Genomic DNA, 21,029 nt, shown 5'->3' on the forward strand with positions numbered 1-21,029 from the left:
GGGAGGTCTGATCATGAAGAGATTTGGGAGCTGTCAAAAGAACATCACTTTTCTCTTGTCGAGCTAGACCCAGGAGGGTGTGGAAGAAGAAAAAGAAGAAGAAGGAGGAGGAGAAGGAGAAGGAGGAGGAGAAGGAGGAAGAGGAGGAGCAGGAGAAGAAGGAGGAGGAAGGAGGAAGAGGAGGAGGAGGAGGAGGAGGAGAAGGGGGAGGACGAGGAGAAGGAGGAGGAGGAGGATGAGGAGAAGGAGGAGGAGGAGGACGACGACGAGGAGAAGGAGGAGGAGGAGAAGGAGGAGGAGGAGGACGAGGAGAAGGAGGAGGATGAGGAGAAGGAGGAGAAGGAGGAGAAGGAGGAGGAGGAGGAAGGAGGAGGAAGAAGAAGGAGGAGGAGAAAGGAGGAAGGAGGAGGAGAAGGAGGAGGAGGAAGGAGGAGGAAGAAGAAGGAGGAGGAGAAAGGAGGAAGGAGGAGGAGAAGGAGGAGGAGGAGGAAGGAGGAGGAAGAAGAAGAAGGAGGAGGAGGAGGAGGAGGAAGGAGGAGGAAGGAGGAGGAAGGAGGAGGAGGAGGAGGAAGGAGGAGGAGGAGGAGGAAGGAGGAGGAGGAGGAGGAGGAGGAGGTTCCTGCTGGGCCAGAAACCCTAAGAAAAAGTTAAGGAATTTCACGGAGCTGAAGATTGTGCACCTGAGAAGGAAGTTTGCCCAAAAGATGCTTCGAAAGGCAAGGAGGAAGCTTATCTGGGAAAAAGCGAAGCACTGTCACAGGAACACGGGAAGATGCACAGAACTGAGACCCGAATGTGAGGATGGCGAGGAAAGCTGGCAGCTTCTGGCAGCTGCAGAACCCAAACTGGCCTTTGCCATCAGGGTCACAGGGTCGATGGTGTGAGCCCAGAGGTCCAAAAGGTGTTTCGGCTTCTTCTCCTTCGTCAAATCTCCAACAGAACCTCTGTGAAGCTCAACAAAGGATCCCTTAACATGCTCTGAGGAGTCAGAACCTAACACGTGGGGGTCCAACCTGAAGTCAGCACATGAACTAATCTCCAAGTGTGGTTGTGACAAAATCAGTAAGAAGCAAACTGCTTTGACAGATAAGGCTTTGAATGTCTGAAAAAGACGTCGATACAGCATCATCTGCGTGGGGGGTCTGACTCATGACATCTGGACTGCTGGACGATGCTTTGAAGAGCATCAGGTTACCCTCTCCACAAGGAAGAACGAGGAAAGAGACAACCCTTTTTGTAGAAGGTGGAGATGCTGGCAACAGGGAGGACCGGATCAACAGGCTTCTTAGAAGAATAAACTAAGGTGTCTACCATGATTATTTTTCTAATCTGGTCAGTTAATCGACAGTACCTGCTTTCAAACTGAAAACAAAGACTTGACTTCTGCTGAGTGTATCTGCCAGGGTTCTCCAGAGAAACAGAACCAGTGCGGTGTGTGTGCTGTTGTGGGGATGAGTGGGTGTGGGTGTATTTATTTATTTGTATTTTTATTTTTATTTTTTTGAGACGGAGTTTCACGCATGTTACCCAGGCTGGAGTGCAATGGTGCGATCTCGGCTCACCGCAACCTCCGCCTCCTGGGTTCAGGCAATCCTCCTGCCTCAGCCTCTCGAGTAGCTGGGATTATAGGCACGTGCCACCATGCCCAGCTAATTTTTTGTATTTTTAGTAGAGACGGGGTTTCACCATGTTGACCAGGATGGTCTCGATCTCCAGACCTTGTGGCCTGCCAACCTCAGCCTCCCAAAGTGCTGGGATTACAGGCGTGAGCCACCACGCCCGGCCTGGGTGTATTTATTATAAGAAATTGGCTCACACAATTACGGAAGCAGACAAGTCCCCAGATCCTCAATCAGCAAGATGGAGGCCTGGGAGAACTGACAGTGTAGCTCCAGTCCGCTAGCTTCCAGGCTGGAGATCCAGGAAGAGCCAAAGTTTCAGCTCAAGTCCAAAGGCAGGAGGAAACTCAGGTCCAGGCTTGCAGGTATTGAGGCAAAAGGAGTTCCCCTTCCTCAAGGAGGGCCAGCCTCTTTGCTCCAGCCAGGCCTTCGACTGACTGGTCAAGGCTCACCCATCCTGAGGAGGACAATCTGCTTTACTCAAAGTCTACTGATTTGTTTATTTAAAAAAAATTTTTTTGAGATGGAGTTTCACTCTTGTTGCCCAGGCTGGAGTGCAATGGCGCAGTCTCGGCTCACCGCAACTTCTGCCTCCCGGGTTCAAGCAACTCCCCTGCCTCAGCCTCCTGAGTAGCTGGGACTACAGGCACATGTCACCATGCCCAGCTAATGTTTTGTATTTTTAGTAGAGACGGGGTTTCACCATGTTGACCAGGATGGTCTCGATCTCCAGACCTTGTGGCCTGCCAACCTCAGCCTCCCAAAGTGCTGGGATTACAGGCGTGAGCCACCACGCCCGGCCTGGGTGTATTTATTATAAGAAATTGGCTCACACAATTACGGAAGCAGACAAGTCCCCAGATCCTCAATCAGCAAGATGGAGGCCTGGGAGAACTGACAGTGTAGCTCCAGTCCGCTAGCTTCCAGGCTGGAGATCCAGGAAGAGCCAAAGTTTCAGCTCAAGTCCAAAGGCAGGAGGAAACTCAGGTCCAGGCTTGCAGGTATTGAGGCAAAAGGAGTTCCCCTTCCTCAAGGAGGGCCAGCCTCTTTGCTCCAGCCAGGCCTTCGACTGACTGGTCAAGGCTCACCCATCCTGAGGAGGACAATCTGCTTTACTCAAAGTCTACTGATTTGTTTATTTAAAAAAAATTTTTTTGAGATGGAGTTTCACTCTTGTTGCCCAGGCTGGAGTGCAATGGCGCAGTCTCGGCTCACCGCAACTTCTGCCTCCCGGGTTCAAGCAACTCCCCTGCCTCAGCCTCCTGAGTAGCTGGGACTACAGGCACATGTCACCATGCCCAGCTAATGTTTTGTATTTTTAGTAGAGATGAGGTTTCACTGTGTTAGCCAGGATGGTCTCGATCTCTTGACCTCATGATCCGCCCGCCTCAGCCTCCCAAAGTGCATTACAGGTGTGAGACACCACACCCAGCCAAGTCTACTGATTTAAATGTTAATCTCATCCCAAAGCACCCTCACAGGAACACTCAGAATAGTATTTGAGCAAATGCCAGGGCACTCTATGGCCCTGTCAAGTGGAGACTGTAAAATTAACCATCGCACTGAGCAAACTGTGATGACAGGGGTTGAACAGAGAAGGGGCAGGGTTTTGTTTGTTTTTACCTGATCACTCTGCTGGCTTTCCTCAGACGAGACTGCTGAGCTGTTGCAATGCTTGGGATGTGAGAGGAGGATGCTCAGGTCCGCAAGGACACAGCGGAGGTGTCGGCGGGGGAGGGGGGGAAGAGGGGGAATTAACGGTATTTGTCAACGGATCAGATACACGTGGGAAGAGAGGGAAAAGGGCCACAGATAATGCCAGTGTTTTCCACGCGAGCAGTTGCAGGCTTGAAGCTGCCGTTGCCAGAAGAGGAAAAGACTTGAAGAGAAGAATCGGGAGCTCGGCTTGGGGCATGCTGGGTTAGATGAGCTTATTAGACATACAAGTGGAGGGGAAAGGAAAGGGTTAGATCTGTGGGTCTGGAATTCGGGAAAAAGGTCTAGCTGGAGAGAAAAGTGAAGTCATTCATGTTCAAAGAGTGTCTGCAGCTGTGAGCCTGAGTGACATCACAAAGGACATGAGAGTATGTATGTATGCACGTGTGTATGCATGTATGTGTGTACGTTGTATGCACGTACATATGTATGTACTTGTATGTGTACGTGCATATGTATGCACATACGTACGTATGTGTGTGTGTACGCATGTATGTATGTACTTGTGTGTATGCATGTACATATGTATTTAAGACAGCGTCTTAATACAAAGTGTTGGGATTATGGATGTGAGCTAATCCCTCCCAAAGTGTTGGTATTATGGGTGTGAGCCACCATGCCTGGCCAGGGCATGAGTTTAAGTGAAAAAGGGACAGAGACCATCTCCAGGGCTTCTATGATCTGGATATCAAACTCACTTTCCCACTGAAAATAACTAAAAATACAGGGAAGATAATTAATGCAAATCTCCTTAAAACCATGGAAGTGCTGATGAGAGAGAAGAATTTTCAGTCAAAACCGTAAGAGATGGCAGGAACCAAGAGAGGGAACCAGAGCACCAAAGTCACACATGCCTTTCGGGAATTTTGAATGTGGGGTTTCCTAGACCTGAGGATCACAGTCAGACTACCCACCAGGTAGAGGGGAAGGTACAGGGTTCGTGGTCACACTCTCTTTCTGCACACCCCCAGGCTCTGCCCAGGGGAATGAAATTCAAGTGCAGCCAACCCCACTCTCCCTCCCACCCTCTGGCTGCTGCCCCAGTCAATGGCGGAGAGGCCAGAAGCACCTCTAGGCTGGAGGAGACCCTACCTAAGACCCTGCCCTGGAATCATCTCATTCTCAAAAAAAAAAAAAAGGCACAGCACATTCTAGACTTCCTGTCTCACCTGAAATGAATGGAGAGAAGCTGAGAATCACTTGTGAAGGCTATAACCCAGAGAGACACAGGTCGCCTAAAAGACTGATATTTAATCACAGCATTGCAAAGCTATACAGACCCTAATTCCTAGAACCTGTGAATGTGACCTTCCGTGGCAAAAGAGACTTTGATGTCGTAATTAAGGATCTCAAGATGCGGAGATCAATCTGAATTACCTCAGTGGTACTTGAATGTAACTGCTGGGGTCCCTAAAAGACAGGCAGAGGGAGATTTGATACAAAAGAGAAGACTCACTGATGATGGAAGCAAAGATCAGAGTGATAGAGGAAGGGGCCACAGCCGGAGTACACGAGGCCTCTAGAAGCTGAAAAGGGCAAGAAAATGATTCTCCCCTGAAGGTTCCAGAAGGAAGCAGCCCAGCTGACCCCTCAATATTAGCCCAGCAGAACTGCTTTGGCACTTTTGACCTCCAGAATGAAATACATCTGTGGGGTTTTGTTTGCTTGGTTGGTTTTCTTGAGACTGAGTCTCACTCTGTTGCCCAGGCTGGAGTGCAGTGGCACCATCTTGGCTCACTGCAACCCCCACCTCCCAGGTTCAAGTGATTCTCTTGCCTCAGCCTCTTAAGTAACTAGGACTACAGGTGCGTGCCACCACGCCTGGCTAATTTTTGTATTTTTAGTAGAAGCGGGGTTTCACCATGTTGGCCAGGCCAGTCTTGAACTGCTGACCTCAAATGATTCGCTCTCCTTGGCCTCCCAAAGTGAGCCACCATGCCCAGCCACATTTGTGTTTTTTATTACAGGCATGAGCCACCACACCTGGCCACGTTTGTGTGGTTTGAAGCCACTAACTATGTAGTAATTTATCGATGCCATAGGAAACAAATACATAAGATTATAGAATTCTCTCCTTTGCCCACACCAGCAAGGTTCTAATAAAATAACAGTGGATTGCAGATGGAAAGGGATGCACGATGCAGATTTTATCTGAGGAATAATTCTTAGGGACGTCCAAAGTCAACAGAGGCAAAAGCAAAGATTCTGAGGGATCTGAAGTCAGGCGCCTACAGCCCCAGAAAATAATCAGAAGGCCAACTCCTCAGCAGATTCACACAAACCCTTACACTAAAGGCCTGTCCCCCTCTCCTTTTCCTCCATGCATCACACCTAGATTTCAATAAAATAATCGCAAGGCAACCAGAAGCGGTGGCTCACGTAATCCCAGCACTTTGGGAGGCAAAGGTGGGCAGATTGCGTGAGCTCACGAATTCACCACTAGCTGGGCCAACACGGTGAAACCCCATCTCTATTACAAATATAAAAATCGGCCGGGCGCGGTGGCTCACGCCTGTAATCCCAGCACTTTGGGAGGTCGAGGCGGGTGGATCACGAGGTCAAGAGATCGAGACCATCCTGGTCAACAAGGTGAAACCCCGTCTCTATTAAAAATACAAAAAATTAGCTGGGCATGGTGGCGCGTGCCTGTAATCCCAGCTACTCAGGAGGCTGAGGCAGGAGAATTGCCTGAACCCAGGAGGCGGAGGTTGCGGTGAGCTGAGATCACGCCATTGCACTCCAGCCTGGGTAACAAGAGTGAAACTCCGTCTCAAAAAAAAAAAAAAAATCAGCTGAGCGTGGTGGCAGGCACCTGTAATCCCAGCTACTCGGGAGGCTACCGCAGGAGAATTGCTTAAACCTGGGAGGCGGAGGTTGCAGTTAGCCGAGTGCACTCCAGCCTGGGAGACAGAGCAAGACCCTGTCTGGAAAAAAAAAAGAGCAAGTGCTAGAAATCAAAGACACTAACAGAAATGAAGAATTTCTGGTCTGTGTGACTGACAGCAAACAGCTCTTCATACCCTGCCATAACAAGATTGTTACCATTGCAGTGCCTGTGTGACTTAGCTGAACCCCCATCTTGCTTTTGTTGCCCAAGGCAATGCCTATGTGACACAGCTGAATTTCTTTATTTTGTTTTGTTGTTTTTGTTTTGAGACAGGGTCTCACTCACTTGCCCAGGCTGGAGTGCAATGGTGCAAATACAGCTCACTATAGCCTCGACCTCCTGGGCCAAAGTGATTCTTCCACCCCGGCCTCCCAAGCAGCTGGGACCACAGGTGCATGCCACCACACTCGGCTAATTTATTTAAATTTTTTGTAGAGACGGAGTCTTGCCATGTTGCCCAGGCTGATCCAAACTCCTGGCCTCAAGCAATCTTCCCACCTTGGCTTCCCAAAATGCTGGGATTTTAGGTATGAGCCACCATGCCTAGCCCATAGCCAAATCTTCACTCAGCTTTAACTCTGCTTATTTTTAGGAAACAGGATGTCCGTGGTCTGATCTGAAGAAACTCTAGCTTCATTATGTTCCAGTTTTACGCTAAATGGCACGCCCACTGGTGCCATGACAGTTGACCATCACCATGACAACGACCTAAAGAGACCAAAAAAGAGGTGGCTCCTTGATTCCGAGAAAATCTTCATCCCTTCCCAAGACAACACACGAATATTCTTCCCCTTGCTCTTAACGTCCAGCCCGTTCATGAAAGATGCCCTGTATCTGTAACTTCCCAGTTCTCGGCACCTGAGAAGTCGGTTTGTAAGCCCAGCTCCCGATTCCCCAGTCCTGTAGCTGTGGAATGCAGCCTGCACTGCTTCATACTCACTGTCAGTTTCGAATATTGGCTTCATGACTCGGAACAGGAGACAGTCCCCTTTCTAGAGTAACCAGGACCCGCAATAATAAGATGGGTCTAGGAAGGAAAAGCCCTGAGCACTCCCAGGCCTCAGCACCTGAACTGGGAAAGAATTGATTTCTTTAAATTATCAAATGTTCTGGCTAGGCGCGGTGGCTCATGCCTGTAATTCCAGCACTTTGGAGGCCGAGGCGGGTGGATCACTTGAGGTTGGGAGTTTGAGACCAGTCTGACCAACATGGTGAAACCCTGCCTCTACTAAAAATACAAAAATTAGCCAGGCGTGGTGGCACATGCCTGGAGTCCCAGCTACACCTGGAGGCTGAGGCAGGATGACCGCTTGAACCTGGGAGGTGCAGGTTGCAGTCAGCCGAGATCACGCCACTGCACTCCAGCCTGGCGACAGAGTGAGACTCCATTTCAAAAAATAAAATAAAAATTTTAGAAGATTATCAAATGTCCTAATTCATCAGGATGGTATAGGTCACCTTTATTTGGGACTTTAATTCCCCTCAACAACATTCTCCAGCTTTCAGTGCAGAGGTCTTGGAACCATTAAAGATACTGTATCTTAAATTTTCTGATAGTTGCTACCAGACATACAGAAATGATTTCTGTGTGCTGACTTTGGATGCAGCTGCTCTGCTAAATTCTCATAGTAATATCAAATTAGAGGATAGGCTGGATTTTCCAGGTATGTTACCTGTCATTGGAAACCATGATGTTTTATTTCTTCCTTCCCCATCACTGTGCCTTATTCTTCCTGCTTCATTGCACCTTCCAGGACTTTTATTACAATGCTGCGTGAAAGCGGTAATAATAGACATCCTTGTTTTCGTGGACCTTAGGGGAAAAGTGTCTAGTTTCCACTATTCAGCATAACTGGAAGTCCATGCAACAGAAATACAGTAGCTCCAGTGCCATTTACCGATAACACGCTAGTTCATAGCGGTATTCATGAAATGTATATACGGTGTTTTAATCTTTTTTTTTTTTTTAAGAAACAGTCTCGCTCTGTTGCCCAGGCTGCAGTGCAGTGGCATGATCACAGCTCTCTGCAGCCTGAACTCAAGCGATCCTCCCGCCTGAGCTTCCCAAAGTGTGGAATTATGGGTGCAAGCTGCCATGGCGCTCAGCCATTTAAAAAATACCTTTAATTCATGGGTCACAGTTTAAAATTTGGAGCCCTCTCCCAGTAATCTGAATGCCTGACTTCTCTTGTCATAACTATCTTGCGTGCCCACCTGACAGCAATCAGCCCGAGGAAGCAGGAGCTGCGCCTCCTAACTATGCTGCATTCCCCACCAAGTGCGATGGTCTCCCCTGTGCTGAGGCCAAAACAAGGTTGCTGACAAAGCTTTGCCAACATCTTACCCCATTGTTTATCTATTTGTTGTTGTTTTTGTCATTTGAGATGAGGTCTTGCTCTGTCCCCCCAGGCTGGAGTGCGATGGCACGATCATAGCTCACTGTAGCCTCCCACTCCTGGGTTCAAGCGATCCTCCTCCCTCAGCCTCTTGAATAGTAAGGAACACTGGTCTGTACCACCATGCCCAGCTAAATTTTTTTTTTCTGTAGAAGTGGGGTCTTGCTGTATTGCCCAGGTGGCTCTCAAACTCCTGGGCTCAAGTGATCCTCCTCCCTCAGCCTCTTAAAGCCCTGGGATTTACCGGTGTGAGCCACCATAATCATTACAGCGTGAGCCAGGATTAATCAATCCTGTAATCCATTACAGAATAACAGGTGTGAGCCCCAAACCATTACAGGGTAAACCCACCCCCATTGTTTACCCCAGGCCTACTGATTTACTGTAACTGCCCTTCTCTTGTGGAGACTTGATTGTGTAACTACTGGGAAAACAGATGCACTGACTGAGCCATTAAAGAAAAATTCCTCTCGCTGAAATCGCTTGAACCTGGGAGGCCGAGGTTGCAGTGAGCCGAGATCGCGCCACTGCACTCCAGCCTGGGCCACAGAGCGAGACCCTGTCTCAAAAAATATATATGTATATTGAGACTGCATGCTGTGGCTCAAGCTTGTAATCCCAGGACTTTGGGAGGCTGAGGCAGCAGGATCGTTTGAGCCTAGGAATTCAAGACCAGCCTTGGCAATATAGTGAGACCCCCTGTCTCAAGAAAAAAACGATTCCTCCAACCACGCGTTTTCTCTTAACTTCATTTCTCACGGTGGATCCCGCCCCAGCGGAGTCCGGGAGCCAATTGTTGTCCAATTGTGCCCCCTGCTGGACAAGGTTCGCTTGTTCAGCGGTAACTCGTGGAGCGATTGAGAGTCCCAATGGAGATGCTCCACCTCTCTCTGCCAACAGTTTTTTGACAAGTAATAAAGTTGAAAAACAACATAGCATAACAATAATCGACAAAGGTATTTTAATTAATTGTATGAAACAAAAAAGGTGGTAGATTGGCAGCTCCCCACTTATAAGAAAATTGAACTTTCTCATAAAATTATAATCAGCAATGCCAAGCGGACAGAATAAAAACAGAGAGAAAAATCTAGCAGAAATAATTAAGGAGAAAACGATGAGAATAAAAAAATAAAATCGAATTCGAGGGGTGAAATATAATACTTGGCACACAGAAAACAAAAGTCAGTGGTTCAGAGTCCAGGTTCAGGAAAACCACACGGGACAAAGGGGAAAGCACCAAAGAATGCAGTAACGAAGAGGAAAGTTCTCCGAAGGAGGCAGGTTATCAGCAGAATTCTTCATGTAACTTCCTGCTAATAACTTGGACACTTGGGATAAATTGATGATTTTTCAGGAACATGTAAATTACAAAACTATTCTCAAGGAGAGACATACTAAATCGGCTGGCGACTTCGATATACGCAGACAGAATCATATTAAATTATTTCAAACTATCAACACACAATTCTGATACAATGTACATGAAAGAGAAAAATAGTTTCACAATTATTTGTACAGAGCCAGGATCACATAACATAAAAACCTAGCAAGGTAATACAGAGAAGGAGAAGTATATAGACAAATCTCCCGATGAGTATTGACAGGAAAATTCCAAATATTTGGAATTTAGAGATAGAAACCGAGTGTGAGGGCACAACCTATAGTTCCACCTACTCAGGAGGCTAAGGCGAGAGGATCGCTCGAGTCCAGCAGTGCTAGGCTGCTGGGGCCACTGCACTCCAGCTTGGGTGACACAGCAGGACCACATGTCCTTCTGAGGTCTTGGAGGCTGAAACACACACACACACACACACACACACTCACACACAAAACCCATATGTCTTTAAAAAGAAAGAAAGAAAGAAGCTATGTCCAAATGGATGTTATCTATGAATAATGATATGATTCCATTCTAGAACATCTATTAAAATAAATGGTATATAAATTAAAAGAGACTATGATATTATTTTATCAGATGCTGAAAGGCCATCTCGTAAAATATAGATAACTTTTCCCCAAAAAAATTCCCTTATATAGGATTATTTGCTTAATCTAGGATTGTATGTACCTACCTGACTACCTAATCAATAAAGCCAAAAGCAAGTTAAATGCTTCTATGTAAAACATCACATTGCCCCCGACCCAAGGACACAGTCCTAGGATCACGTCTCCTTGCCATCTTCCCTCATTCCCAAAGCAATCTCATCCAGTCCAAAGGCTCTAAATACTACCAAATACTGATAAGTACCAAATACACATCCTCATGCTAGTCTTCAGTTTGGAGCTCCAGATGCCTACATTTAATTGCCTGTTTGGGTATGTCCTCTGTGTCTCGAAGTTATCATGGCCAAACCTTATTCTAGACGCCCACTCCAAGCCTGCTCTTCCCACGTTCTTCCTCATCTTGTAAATGTTAACTCCATTTTCTAGCTGCTCAGGCCAAGGATCTTGGAGTCTTCCTTATCACCCTTCTTTCTCTTACACCCCACATCCAGTCAGAAATCCTCTCAGTTCTACATTCAGAATATATCCAGAGGATGGGCACAGTGGCTTATGCCTGTAATACCAGCATTTGGGGAAGCCAAAGTAGGTGGATCACTTGAGGCCAGCAGTTTGAGACCAGCCTAAACAACATGGTGAGACTCCATCTCAAAAAATATATATATACACACACGTATATTTATATATATAATCCAAATATATATATATATATAATCCAAATATATATATATATATATATTCAAAACTACTTCTCTTCCTCCTCCTCTTCTTCTCCTCTTCTGCCTCCTCGTTCTTCTTTTCTTTTCTCTTTTTTCTTTCTTCTTCTTTTTTTTTTTTGAAATGGAATCTTGTTCTGTTGCCCAGGCTGGAATGCAGTGACACGATCTCGGCTCACTGCAACCTCTGCCTCCCGGGTTCAAGCAATTCTCCTGTCTCAGCCTCCTGAGTAGCTGGGACTACAGGCATGCGTCACCACGCCAAGCTAATTTTGTATTTTTAGTAGAGACAGGGTTTCACCATGTTGGCCAGGCTAGTCTTGAACTCCTGACTTCATGATCCACCCACTGTAACCTCTCAAAGTGCTGGGATTACAGGCACGAGCCACCGTGTCCGGCCACGTTCTTCTTTCCTTCTTCTCCTCCTCCACTCTCCTCCTCCCCTTTCTTCTTCTTGTCCTTCTTCTCCTTCTCCTCTTTCTTCAATTCATCCTCCTCCTCCTCTTCTTCTTTGTCCTCCTCTTCCTTTGTCTTCCTCACAATTTCTTTTCCTTTTCTGATCAGTAGAGCCCTGAAGCCAACAGGTATGGCAGAGAAGACAGAGAGCTGTGCAGAGGTGATGTGAAATGGGGAGCTCCAAGCACAGTGAGGAGGGCGTCTACCCAGGGATGTCAGAGGGGAGTGTCAGAACCCGAAGAAGGAGGGCACTTTTGCACACAGGGATGGGCCCTCGTAGGTGTAAGAGCCTGAATAGGGTGAGTGGAGATCTTTGCCAGAGGGCATCCAGCAGTGGGAAGCAGGACCAAGCAGGATGAGGAGCCAGTCATGCTGGAGAGGAGCAGTGGCTGAGATGAGGGACTTGTACACTCAGGGCATTGATTGAACAAATGAGTAAATATATTATGATTAATGGGAAATGGGATGTTTCCCATCAGAGAAGGGATTTACACATATGAAAAGGCAGAAAACTACAAAGACCCACGTCGTACTGGATTGCAACTGGAGGCAAAGGAGTGAATTCATGGATTTCAATGTTTCATGAGTGAACTAACACACGAATGCAAATGAGAGACCACTTCCAACAATGTCAGGATGGAGACAATGGCACCCAACTATCACCATGATCATTTAACATTCTAACAGTGCGGTTCCTGGTTGCAAAGGAAACCAATTTGGGTTAACTTAAGCAACAAAAAGGAATTCATTCATAGGACCTTGGACAGCTGACAGACTGGATGAAAAGACCGAAGTACCGAGTCTAGAAAGTGGGTCAGAACCCAAGGAATCAATGAAAGAAGAACCATGTCCAAGTTTCCCTAGGGACAGCCTAGTTCAGTGGCATCAAAATGAGCACTGAACCCTTCTTTATGTCTTTATAAAGTCTCAGTGACAGTTGAGTCAGATACCTGCATACCAGCCACTAGGTTTCCGGGAAAGTGTGTATCTAGCTTTTAGGTCCTTCGTGGTGGGAAGGAGAACCTCCTATGATGACTCATACAATGATGGAGCTCTAATAGAGAAATGTAATTCAGCTGCGCACTGCAAACAATGCTCCGAGAGTGCTAGCCAAGTGCAATTACAAAAAAGAACCATAAAAACGGTATCAACGCTGGAAAGGATATATCTTAATTATCTGCAATTAGCATGATTATATATCTGGGGAATTGAAAATTAACTGGGAAAAAGAATTAAGGCAAGGAAGGGAGGGAGGGAGGGAGGGAGGAAGCAAGGAAGGAAGGAAGGAGAAAGAAAGAAACAGAAAGAGGGAAGGAGGGAGGGAAGGAGGAAGGGAGGGGGGAGAGAGGGAACAAAAGAAAGAAGGAAGGAAGGAAGGAAGGAAGGAAGGAAGGAAGGAAGGAAGGAAGGAAGGAAGGAAGGAAGGAAGGAAGGAAAGAGAGAGAAAAGGAAAACAGACAATGTAGCTGTGATGATAACTTTCTCAGCCAAGACAAGAAACGCAAAAGCTGTGGAGAAAAACAGTGGTCATAAACGACTATATGGATATAAAAACCTCCTGTATGGTAAAATAGACCAAAAACAAATCAGTGCACCGAGGTGTCAGGGATGGTAAATTCTTCAATACTTGTGGCAGATAAAAGTCAAGTTCCGTATTGCAGCAAGAAGTCTTACAAATGGAACTTTTTCAAAAAGACAAACATTCCAACAGAAAATGAGCAAATAATGTGATTGAGAATTCACAGAAAAGCAAATCCAAAAAGCTAAACATGAAACCGCTGCTCAAATTAACCAGCAGTTTGAAAAGTTCTTATCTGAGTCAAAATAAAATGTCACCTTACACCTATGAACTGGAAAAACTGAAACACCCTTAAGCTGGCATGGATGTGAGGAAATGTGACCACCTTCACACTGGCATGAGTGCGAGGAAAGGGGCACCCTTACATGCAGAAGCAACCTGGCATCATCCATTAGCTCTACTCACACACATTCCCTTTACCTCAAAATCCCCCTCCTAGAATCCGCACTGAAACAAAAGCAGAAGTACTGAAGGTAAATCTACCAGGAGCTTGTTGCGTTATTCATGGAGGCAAAACTGGAAATAAAGTTAATGCCCAGATCTGACAATGGCTGAGTAGCTCTGCTTTGCCAATACCACTGAGTACAGGACAAAGGTTTAAAAATCACACACATTGGCCGGGTCTGGTGGCTCACGCCTGTAATCCCAGCACTTTGGGAGGCCGAGGCGGGCGGGATCATGAGGTCAAGAGATCGAGACCATCCTGGCCATGGTGAAACCCTGTCTCTACTAAAAATACAAAAATTAGCTGGGCGTGGTGGCACGCGCCTGTGGTCCCAGCTACTCAGGAGGCTGAGGCGGAAGAATCGCTTGAACCCAGGTGGAGGTTGCAGTGAGCCGAGATTGCGACACTGCACTCCAGCCTGGTGACAGAGTAAGACTCCGTCTCAAAAAAAAAAAAAAAAAAAAAAAAAAAATCACACAAATTGAACAAAGAAGCAGTTAGGCAAAATCAATTTCCCTTAAGCCAGACATGAAAGGGATTTGCAAAAAATGTAAAATAACGTCAGTCTTAATGTTGATTTTTGTTTTTGAAAATGTAGGTATTTTTCATGAAATATATTAATTGTGTTAACAATTAACATATAGCATGCACGGGGCCAGGTGTGGTGGTTCATGCCTGTAATTCCAGCACTTTGGGAGGCTGAGGTGGGCAAATTGCTTGAGCTCGGGAGTTGAAGACTGACCTGGGCAACAGGGTGAAACCCCATCTCCATAAAAAGTAAAAAAAAAAAAAAAGTAGCCAGGTATGATGGCACACACCTGATGTCCCAGCTACTAGGGAGGCTGAGCTAGGAAAATCACTCGAGCCCAGGAGGTGGGGCTTGCAATGAGCCAAGATCTTGCCACTGTCCTCCACCCTAGGCGACAGGGTGAGACTGTCTCAAAATAGATATATATGGCTTTATCATTGTTATTTAAAATAAATGATATTTTGAAAATAATTCTCATTGAATAAAGACTATAAGGGAACTATAAATGTAATTAGGAGAAAATTAGACAACTCAGTAGAAAAATTCACCAATGATCTGAGTTGATATCTTAGTCAATTCAGGCAAGAAAGTAGCACAAATAAACAAAATACCACTTCGAGAGATTCATTTCTCACAATTCTGGAGGGTGGGAAGTCCAAGATCAAGGCACTGGCAGATTAGGTGTCTGGTCAGGGCCCACTTCCTGCTTTGTAGAAATGAGGGCTTTTGGCTGTGTCCTCACATGCTGAAGGGGAACTCTGGGGCCTTTTTCATTAGGGCACCAATCCCACTCATGAGGGCCCCACTCTCACTACCTCATCACCTCCCAAAGGCCTTATCTCAGAATATCATCACACTGGTGATTCCATCTCAACACAGGAGTAGAGAGAGACACACACATTCATAGCAGTAAACTTCACAAAAAGAAAATCCAAATGACCATGAATTATACAAAAGAATTCTGAATATATCACTATTTTTAAAATGTATGGTGAAATTAGCAGTATGGCACCAATATTAATTTCCTGGCTTTGAACATTATTCCGTGGTTATATAAGAGAGTAACATTAGGAGAGTTTAGGGAAGGGTTTGCAAGAATTCTCTGTACTGTTCTCACAACTTTTCGCAACACTAAAATTAGCTCAGCATAAACAGTTAAAAACATGCAGGAGTCAGATTTTAACATTTTACATTAGAGTATGAGAACAATGATTTCTTGGTGCTTTTAGCTGTTGCTTTTTTCTCCTCTCACCTTACTGCATAGTTCTGGTACTAAATAGATGTTCACTTTGCCAGCAAAAGGTCCTGTGTTAGTGATATTGCCAAGTTATTAAGCTTCCTTCCTCACTAATAGAAACTAACACAAAGAAAAGATTACTTCCTCTTTGAGAAGCTTTGGTCAAAGTTGATGATGCAATGTAATTAAAACAATACCACATGCTGAATATTCGTTTACTGCTTGAGAAGCTACTTTCTAGATCCTTTTGTTGGTAAGCGTGAGAACTGGGTTTTCAGGCTCATGTGTAAGATGTGCCTCCCTCATTCCTTGTTACAACATGGGCACATTACTCATCTGAACAGGAAGAAAGAAAGCGAGTTTCTGAATAGTTTCAGAAGTAGATGTTAAGATTCATCTTAAAGTAGTCATATAGGTCAAAAAATGAAACATACACAACATTTCAGAATCCCCTGCACGTGGCTTCCCCAGTAACAATCCATGCCTCCCTCCAAAGTCAGCAGCGTTCTAACTTTTTAAAAATTTTTCCCTCACTTTTCTTTTTATTGCTATTCTTTATATAGTTTTCCTTTATCTGTTTTTAAGATTACATATTTACATGTATGGAACAAGATTCTGTGTTCATTTGATATTGCAGTTTTTTTTTTTTTTTTTTTGAGACGGAGTTTCGCTCGTTACTCAGGCTGGAGTGCAATGGCACGATCTCGGCTCACCGCAACCTCTGCCTCCCGGGTTCAGGCAATTCTCCTGCCTCAGCCTCCTGAGTAGCTGGGATGACAGGCACGTGCCACCGTGCCCAGCTAATTTTTGTATTTTTAGTAGAGACAGCGTTTCACCATGTTGACCAGGATGGTCTCGATCTCTTGACCAGGATGGTCTCGATCTCTTGACCTCGTGATCCACCTGCCTTGGCCTCCCAAAGTGCTGGGATTACAGGCGTGAGCCACTGCACCTGGCATGATTTTGCAAATTTTTATAATGTCACATTGATGAGAGTATTCCATGTACTCAGGTAGCTGTATTTCATTTTCACCTTTTTCATTGCTGAATAGTATTCCACTATGTGAATATACCACACTTCATTGAATCACCTGCCTTAAAAGTGGGAGCTAAATGATGAGAACACATAGAGGGGAACAACACACACTGGAGCCTATTGGAGGGTGGAGGGTGGGAGGAGGGAGAGGATCAGGAAAAACAACTAATGAACACTAGGCTTAATACCTGGGTGATGAAGTGATCGTACAACAAACCCCCAGGACACAGGCTTACCTATACAACAAACCTGCACATGTACCCCAAACTTAAAAGTTTTTTAAAAGTATATTCAGTGGTTGAGATTTAACACAATTAATAGCTTTTACTTTTTCATCAAGTGCAATCTTAAATAAGCTGGAACTGTTCTTAACTGTGAGTGTGAAGTGATCAAGAATACAACTTCTAGCACAATTTAATGCCATTACCGTGCTTCCTGCTCAGGCCACAGCCTTTCTATGTGCCATTGCTTTTGCAGCAGCCACGTCATGTCAGCACAGGGAAAAACGCAAATAACATCTTTGTATTATTACTCAAATCGTTTTGACCTGGAAGATGCCCCCTGAAAGAATCTTGGGATCTCCTAGAACCCTGTCTTTAGAGTATGCATCTTAGTGGAATTTCTGTATGTATGCGTGTATGTCTGTGTACAGATGCTCCTTCACTCATGGTGGAGTTTCATCTGGATAAATCTGCCATAAATTGAAAATATCATAAGTCAAAAGTAATGTTTTACTTAACAATATTTTCCATGTATGATTGGATTATATTGAGTGTGTACTCAGTATACTGAGTTCTAAATGTGTATGGCTTTTGCAGTGTCATAAAGATGAAAAACTCTAAGTTGAACCATCACAGTCAGGGATGGTCTGTGAGCGTGTGTATATATATGTCCTACTTCAGTAGATAAAGCTAAATGATTTTCCAAAATAATTGCATGAACTTACAATCCCAAAAGTGTAAATACGAGAGTTACTGTTACCCCACATCCTTGCCAACTCTTAGTACTTTCCATTTTTAGCAATCTGATGAACCTGTAATGGTATCCACTATGATATTGATTGGTTTCTACCTCTAAAGAGGTCAATTCTTATACAATTGGAGTTCATTGGATGTTCTTCTTGTAAAATCACTTTTGAAGTCATTGCTCAATTTTGCCATTGGATTGCCTGATTTTTTCTTCTAATTGGATTTGTATATTCCTCAGTTGATGAGAATTGTTTTGGAGGCAGATGGAATTTCATCAGACTCATTTCTCCCTTCACTGGGATAGTCATACAATGTTTTTTCTTGTATTTGTGCTTGTGATAAATACACTAAATGAGTTTCTAATGTTGAACTGCCCTTGCATTGCTGACATAAACACACATTGCCTATGATACATTATCATTTGTATGTCTAGTTCTATTTAATTTGCAACTTTGGCTAAATATTTGTGCCGCTATATGCCTAATTCAGATTTGCCCATACTTTCATTTTTTCGTATTGTTGAGTTTGAGTATGAATTTTATAATTAGCCACAGTCGATAAGCAAGAGTTTGAATAGCAGTAGAATCCTTTCTTCCTCTGCCACCATGTGAAAGTGAAAGGGCTTTGTTGATTCTATTGCATGCATTTCAAAACATGTATTATTTTCTACTTATTTTACTGTTTTCTTATGTCTATTTTCCTGATTTTTTTAAAATTTCTTGAGAAGAAAGACTGAATCCCGATAATCTTATTTCAATTCCAGTAATATGATTTTAAGCTATTCATATCTATCTTAGTCCATTTAGTCTTGCTAAAAAAGCAATACCTGATGCTGGATAATTTATACAGAAAAGACGTTTTTTGGCTCACAGTGCTGCAGGCTTGTGTAAGAAACACGAAACCAGCGTCTGTTTCTGGTGAGGCGTCAGGCAGCTTCTACTCCCGGAAGGTGGTAACGGGGAGCCACCATGTGCAGAGATTACATGAGGAGAGAGGAAGCAAGAGATAGAGACAGGGGAGGTGCCAGGTTCTTTTTTAACAGCAGCTCTTGTAAGAACTAATCGAGCAAGAACTCACTTATTACCATGAGGACAGCACCAAGCCATTCATGAGGGATCCACTCCCATAACCCAAACATCGGCATTAGGGTCCATCTCCAATGTGGATAAAAAAATTTTTTTTTTTTTTGAGACGGAGTTTCGCTCTTATTACCCAGGCTGGAGTGCAATGGCACGATCTCGGCTCACCGCAACCTCCGCCTCCTGGGTTCAGGCAATTCTTCTGCCTCAGCCTCCCGAGTAGCTGGGACTACAGGCACGTGCCACCATGCCCAGCTAAAATTTTTTTGTATTTTTAGTAGAGACGGGGTTTCACCATGTTGACCGAGATGGTCTCGATTTCTTGACCTCGTGATCCACCCGCCTCGGCCTCTCAAAGGGCTGGGATTGAGCCAGCACTAAAATTTTAACTTAAGATTTGGAGGGGTCAAATATCCAAATATCTCTCTAAATATTTTCTAATTTCCAAGCTGACTGCTGACCCATGGATTACTTCTTAATTTTCAAGCTTTCAAGAGTTCGATAATATTTTTCTTTCAATCTCCATCTTGACAGCAGTGATTAGAAAATATAATTTTTGTGATATGAATCTCTTAAGCTGTGTTGAGATTTTTAATGGCTCAGTCTCTGATCAAGTTTTATAAACATTCTGTGTGTGCTTTAATAATGAATGTATTGTTGCTGTTTTGAGTGTAGTGTTTTGTCTTCTTCTGAAGTCAATTTGTTAATGATGTTGTGTAGATCTTCTATATCCTCACCGACTTTTTTCATCTAATTTACTCATTAATGAAAGATATATGTTAAAAATCTCGGCCGGGCGCGGTGGCTCAAGCCTGTAATCCCAGCACTTTGGGAGGCCGAGGTGGGTGGATCACGAGGTCAAGAAATCCAGACCATCTCGGTCAACATGGTGAAACCCCGTCTCTACTAAAAAAATACAAAAAAAAAAAAATTAGCTGGGCATGGTGGTGCGTGCCTGTAATCCCAGCTACTCAGGAGGCTGAGGCAGGAGAATTGCCTGATCCCAGGAGGCGGAGGTTGCGGTGAGCCGAGATCGTGCCATTGCACTCCAGCCTGGGTAACAAGAGCGAAACTCTGTCTCAAAAAAAAAAAAACTCCCACTATCATTATGAATTTGTACTTGTTCTGTAGTTCTGACAACTTTGGATTTATATATTTTGAGGTTGCATTATTTAGTGTATACTAATTAGGTTTTTAAAATATTCTGATGAAACCATTATCATTGTGATATCACCTTCATTACTGGTAAGTATTTTGCCTAAACACTTTCCCTAGATAAAGTTTACTTTAGCTGATGTTAATATATCTTCCCAGGTTTCTATTGGTTAGTATTTGCTGCGTCATATACCCATTTTCACCTTTTTTCCTCTGATATTCTTGTACTGTTATGTTTTAGATGTGCTTGTAAATAGCATAAAGTCGGGTATCTTTTTGGGCCAGTTTAGCAAACCGATTTTAACTGAAACCTTACATTACATTTAATGCAATGACTAATACATTTAGTTTTGAGTCTACCGTTTTTGTACCTTTTCGTGTTCTGCCTTTTTTGGTTTTGTATTGTTTTTCCTCGTTTTGCCTTTTCATTGGTTCCTTTTTTTCTTCTTTCTGGCCTATGTTTGGACTGCCGGAGTAATTTTTATTCTTCTTAATCCATTTATTTTCCACTAGCTTAGAAGTTTTACACTCTATTGCTAATTTTATTAGTTATTCTTTAAAAATTATAAAATACACGGTTAAAAAAATCTAAAGATAGTGAACTTTAAAGCCTCTACAACATAAGACAGGACATTAGAACCCTTTCCTCAATGTGCACATCTCCAGCACACTACTATTTTCTTATTTTATACGTGTCTCATATTTAAGCCTCCCACTTATTTTTATTGTGTTATGGTTACTCAAATTATTACCAATGGCGAAATAACAGAGAGTGCAGGTGGAGGGCAACGCGCTGGGAGATTAAGAGGCACTCAGTCACCTCGGTGAGAAAGGTTAGTATGAAGACTGTGTGGCAGACAGGCTGCCTCTGACCAACTCAAAAGACCAAACAAAAAAGGAGGAGGTCAATGAGTCCTGGCATGACGTGTGTTAGAAACATCAGAAAGCATCTATGGCTATCTTCAGAGAACCCCTTATTTTTGTTACCTGCCAGGTAAATGCACAACCCCTCCAGGTCCCACACATGGAACGAGAAAATAATTTTAAGGCCAATAAAGTGCAACGGGGGGCCTCATTACCCAGAAGCAGGTGATTTGATGGATGGATGGATGTCTTATGGACGGCACGTCATAGCGCCATCTGGAGGTGAACATTTGGTGCGGTCAGGTGAGGTGCTATCGAACAGCATCACCTTAAACCAGCACCAATA

General features: G+C 44.3%; 1 non-coding gene across 1 annotated transcript; it reads left to right on the forward strand.

Moving 5' to 3' along the window:
* The first annotated feature begins 15,822 nt into the window (after positions 1-15,822).
* Positions 15,823-15,923, forward strand: LOC118150385 (small nucleolar RNA U13). The gene has a single exon (XR_004738492.1). It is a non-coding gene; the product is annotated as a small nucleolar RNA U13 (small nucleolar RNA).
* The last annotated feature ends 5,106 nt before the right edge of the window (positions 15,924-21,029 follow it).

The sequence above is a fragment of the Callithrix jacchus genome, chromosome 22, assembly GCF_049354715.1.
Source record: "Callithrix jacchus isolate 240 chromosome 22, calJac240_pri, whole genome shotgun sequence".
NCBI classification, from domain to species: Eukaryota; Metazoa; Chordata; class Mammalia; order Primates; family Cebidae; genus Callithrix; species Callithrix jacchus.